We start from the raw sequence: 5,355 nt of genomic DNA, 5'->3' as shown, positions 1-5,355 counted from the left end.
AAAGTCCTGTGAGGTTTTATGGCTTCTACCTGAGAAGGGTTAAAAGTTAACTTCCTCATAATCTTTCAGTTCCAGTCATTTCTGAATACTTTTCAGCAGGATTTTGCTACTATTTAATATTAGAGATCTTGTTAGATAATTTCCACACTCTGTTGGGGCACCTTTTTTGGGAATGGGAATAAATATGGATCTCTTCCACTCAGTTGCCTCTTTGTCCTGCAGATTTTTTGGCACAACTTTGTGAGCACATCAGGGCAGCATCTGTTTGCTGAAATACATCAATTGGTATTCCTTAATTCCTGAGGAATTCTTTTTTGTCAAATCCTTCAGAGTAGCCTCCACTACCTCCATCACCATTGCCTCTTGATCATATGTTGTTTTTTGAAATTCTTCTGTGTCATCCAATTCTTTTTGGTGTCTATTGGGCTATAACTTGAATCAGTGCTCCGTCCATCAGTAAAACTCTGCTCCAGAGGATTTTCAATTGTTTCTTTTTACGAAAAATCATCAGGCCTGGATTTTAAGATTTCATGTGGACTTTTGCTTAAGAGCCAGTTATGTTAACTGTTTTCCCCAACCAAAGACCCCCTAGATTTTGAGAAATACGCGAAATGCATGTACTTCCTTGAATTTTTAGATTTACTTCTCAGTAGATTTCTGTATTTAATATTTAACACTAACAAATTGACAGGGCTCTGGATTCATCGATATTTTCTACTTAAGATTTTTGAGGCAGAGAACCCACAAGATATTCTGTTATTGCAGTTTTAATGTACTTTGAAAATGTATTTTGCTTCTTTTTCTTAGATTTTTAAACTCTATGAAATAAAGTGTATATCAATTCTGTTTCTAGAACATAGTAGATGTCGATACAGAGTTGAATTAATGAGTGACTTTGTTCAGCTGGAGAAAGTGTTTGCTTTACAGATAAATGTGGCTCTTTATGTTTTTGCTGTTAACAAACATGGTGTTTCTAATTTCGTTCCTACTGGAAAGTGTGTGTTAATCTCAACTCTGTGAATGAACGCGTGCACAAACTGGTGACTAAATTCCTCAAGAATTCACGTGTGTGTGTGGAAGAAGGCAAGCAGGCCAAGGTCTCGTGAAGAAGGTTGAGGTGTGATGGATTTTGGAGACCTTCTGAAGGAGAGATCTGAGTCTGACAGGAAGTGGGATGTCAGCTGCCTCTCTGCTGGATGTGGACAGAGTTCTTCTCTCACTGGACATGCATGGGCAGAGAGACAAGACGGGCCCTTCTAAAGCAGTAGTTTCAAAGCCCTGCCACAGATAAGGCTACCAGTTAGGGGAATAATTTATTCTCGTGAAAAGTTGATCATAAAATAATGTGATTCTCTGGTTCTCTAGGCCCCTTAATAAAATTTGCATGTTCATGCTTTATATTCTGCTAGGCAGGCATAAAATTGTGTGAAGGATTCTAAAGGCTATTCCATATGCTAAATTATGCCACAGTTAACATGAAATTGCATGTTATTGTACTGCGGACACTTTCTGAATAAAAAAAAAAATCTAGAGCACTGAAACTAATAAAAATAAACCCTTGGAAATCACCTTGTATAAAATACCTACTACAAAATGAGTTCAGAAGATAAGTTTTATTTTAAACTGTATAGTGAAACTGCAAATGAAGGCATTCTATTTTCTCCCATCTCTAATTTTCTCTCTGTGTGTGTGTGTGTGTGTGTGTGTGTGTGTGTGTGTGTGTGTGCGCGCGCGCACAAGATGGAATCCTTCCACATCAGCTTTGGCGACCCAAGGAAGGGTCACTATGAGTCAGGTGGACTCAGCAACAGTGAGCGAAAGTGTGTGAAAGTGACCTTAATAAAACACAAATGTAAATGTCAAAGAATATCAAATTTATTTTAAAATACTGCTGAGAAAATGATGGGGAGTACAGATGGGAAGCATGTGTTCCGTACCTGACATAGGCCCTATTCTATCTACCTCCTCGATGTCTCCTCTGTTGAGTGCCGATCGCTGGAATTATGGGAAGAGCCTATGTTATCATACACATGAGCTCAGTATAGAGTGGGTGCTTCACTCCGAGTTCTGATCCAGCATCAGGACAAAAATGCACCTCTCCTTCTGTGTCCCAACTACTGAAAAAATAAGAACAGTTGTGCATTCAATGAATATACACCCGAATTGGCTGCTTGTAGTGTAAGACATAGGGCCTGGAAATGGTGTCCTCGGTGCAGTATTCAGGTGCATTTCACTCATTATCAAAGGCATCATGCTGATCTGAATCTGTGGGAGTTCTTCCACATGATTTGATTGATGGGGAGAAAAGACGTCTCTAAAGAAAACTGTTTCTTTTTTAAATTCAAAATTGCATTTTATAAATATTATTAAACATTCATGTACTCTAGTACAATTTGTAAACAACCCTATTTTGCAGACAAGGAACTAAATGACACATAAATTATTTGCTATGCAGATGACACAACCCTGCTTGCTGCAACTGAGAAGGACCTGAAGCACTTGCTGCAGAAGAGCAAGGACTACAGTCTTCAATATGAATTGACATTCAATATCAAGAAAACAAAAATTCTCAGTACCGAGCCGATTTGTAGCATTGTTATGGATGGTGGAGAGATTGATATTGTAAACAGCTTTATTTTGCTTGGCTCCACAATCAACACTCTTCATACCAGGAGCCACTTTAACGTCACTATTTCCCAGTAGCCTCTGTAGATTACTGTTGCTTTCACTTGTAGCTGCTCTAGTGGCTGTCGTTAAGACAAGCTTTTGAAAGCTTAGCAATGCACTAACCTAAAGTTTGGACACTGACAAGCTTCAGGTCAAGGTTTTTGACAATTGTTGTTGTTGTTGTTAAGTGCCATTGAGTCGCAGGAGACTCATAGTGACCCTATGAAGGAGAGTCCTCAACGCTTGTGTGTCTTTCATCCTCTCTCCGGGTTCATAGGGTTTCCAGAGGCAAGCTATTATGGAAGTGGATGCCACTCCTGCTTCCAAGCTTGTTTTAATCGGGGAGCTCCACCAAACACTGTAACCCATGGGTAACCATTATCACATTTGACACATCAGTGTCACAGTGTTCAGCACCACAGCAACCACAAGTTACCTCTGTACAGCAAGTAGACAGACCAGAGCTATATGACCAGAGGAATATCTGAACAAAAACAATGAAAGGCCCGAGGGCCACAGATTAAAAGTCACCACCTTTGGCTTGGTAGCATTGCTTTCTATCCACTGGGCCAACTGATCTCTCTATATACAAAAGAAATAAATATAAGTAGAGGCTCCACTTTTACATGGTTCTCTCTCTGTCTCTGTGTGTTTGTAATAGCTCTGCCGAGGCCTCAGTGCGAGGCAAACGTGCAGGTCATGGAGCCTTGGAGCCGCTATGGGCTCCCCAGGCCCTGGGCCCCGAGGCGCTGGAGCACCAGCCTAGAATCAGGATTGAAACTTCGAGGTAGCTGACCAAGACCCCGGGGCCATTAGCCCCCTCCAGCAGATGTTGGCTTCAGGCACCAGGGTAACAGTCACCTCTCTCTTGTGGTGAAGGCCCGCTTTCAGTCCCAGCGCCTCTCAGGAGCCAGTGAACCTCCCTCTAAACTGTGGAACATCTCCTACACCAAACTGTCACCCCCTCCCCAACCTGTTGGGAAGTGCCTCCTGTACTGCAATGGAGTCCTGGAGCCAGGATACCTGTGCCAAGTGGGGCCCGCTGTGCCACCTGGTTTCAGGTTCTCTCCCACTTCACTGACACCATAGATGCCTTTGTAAAGATTGTGAGGCATGAGGGCACCAGGACCCTCTGGAGTGGCCTCCCAGCCACCCTGGTGATGACTCTGGCGGCCACCACCATTTACTTCACCACCTATGACCAACTCAGGGCCCTCCTGGGTGGGCGAAATTCGAACTCTGACCTCTATGCACCCATGGTGGCTGGCGCTCTGGCCCGACTGGGCACAGTGACCGTGATCAGCTCCCTTCAGCTGGTGCAGACAAAGCTGCAGGCTCAGCATGTGTGTACCAGGAGCTGAGGGCCTCTGTCCAGGCTGCAGTGGCTCAGGGAGGCTGATGCTCTCTGTGGCTGGGCTGGGGGCCCACTGCCCTTCGGGATGTGCCCTTCTTGGCTCTATATTGGTTCAACTACGAGTTGGTGAAGAGCTGGCTCAGTGGGTCCAGGCCAAAGGACCAGACCTCTGTGGGCATCAGCTTCATAGCTGGCGGCATCTCAGGGACGGTGGCAGCCACCCTGACTCTGCCTTTTGATGTGGTGAAGAAGACTCAGCACCAGGTCCAGCCGTGAGAGTGAGGCCTCCACGTGTGGACTCCACCTGGCTGCTGCTGGGAGGATCTGAGCTGAGTCAGGGACAAGGGACGGTTTGCAGCCTTCCTCCCAAGGATCATCAAGGCCGCCCCCTCCTGTGCCACCATGATCAGCGCTTTTGAGTTCGGCAAAAGGTTTTTCCAGAAACTCAACCAGGAGCGACTGCAGGTCCCTTAAAAGGGGCCAGAGGCTGAGGATCCGCCCCCATCTGCTTCATGGATGTATGCACGCAGGAGACAGAGCCAGGTGCCTTTTCCTCAGCACTGAGGGGTGGGGAGCTGCTTCCCTTCCCCGACCCCTGCATCTTCTTGGCCCCCTCAGACATGGCTTTCTTCCTGCTGCTCCTCATTCCTTAGGCTCAAGGAGCATCATCTCCCAAGTTCAAGACCAAATCTGCTGTCTTCCCACACCCTCATTCTCCTGGTTTTTTTGGTTTGGTTTGTTTTTGTTTTCTGGGGGTTTTTTTTGTTGTTATTTTTTGCTGCAACTGGACCTACCCCCAGGAACCAAATACCCTGGCTGGCTGCCTCAGTCTTCCTACCTCCATTAATTCCTTACGTCTAAAAAAAATTAAACAAACAAATAAATAAAAGTATACAAAATAATATTGGAAAGTTGTTAGAAATCAAAAGTTCTTAATATTAGGCTTCATTTTTTCCCCCTTTTGAGGCATCATTATTTGGTTCAAATGGTTACTATTTTCTTGTGAAGTATTTCCACAAGAAAATGTTAAATGCATTTGATTTGAGATTTATAATTTTGGAAAATTGAACATAATCTTAGTAATTAATATTTGAATTATCTTAATGTTTAATGACAAAGAAAATATTCATGAAGTTAATGAGTATTCAAATCTAACTGTTAAGGGTAGTTAGGGAAAAAGTCACTTAAAAATTACCTTGAACACAAACCTCTTTTTTTATTGGGAAAAACATAATGGGGGTACAAGGAGGTGAGGGTTGGGGGCAGAAGGGTGAGGATGGGCCAGGATGCAGTTGCAGAGCTGCACAGTTTGGTCGGTGGGGGGAGCAGGTGAA

At 44.0% G+C, this 5,355-nt stretch overlaps 1 pseudogene; it reads left to right on the top strand.

Moving 5' to 3' along the window:
* Positions 1-4,495, top strand: part of LOC102861221 — an 87,818-nt pseudogene extending 83,323 nt beyond the window's left edge.
* The last annotated feature ends 860 nt before the right edge of the window (positions 4,496-5,355 follow it).

Source organism: Elephantulus edwardii, unplaced genomic scaffold, assembly GCF_000299155.1.
Source record: "Elephantulus edwardii isolate Elephantulus edwardi_28Jun2011 unplaced genomic scaffold, EleEdw1.0 scaffold00118, whole genome shotgun sequence".
NCBI classification, from domain to species: domain Eukaryota; kingdom Metazoa; phylum Chordata; class Mammalia; order Macroscelidea; family Macroscelididae; genus Elephantulus; species Elephantulus edwardii.
The sequence above is the reverse complement of the archived record's forward strand: the minus strand, read 5'-3'. Positions and strand labels throughout refer to the sequence as shown.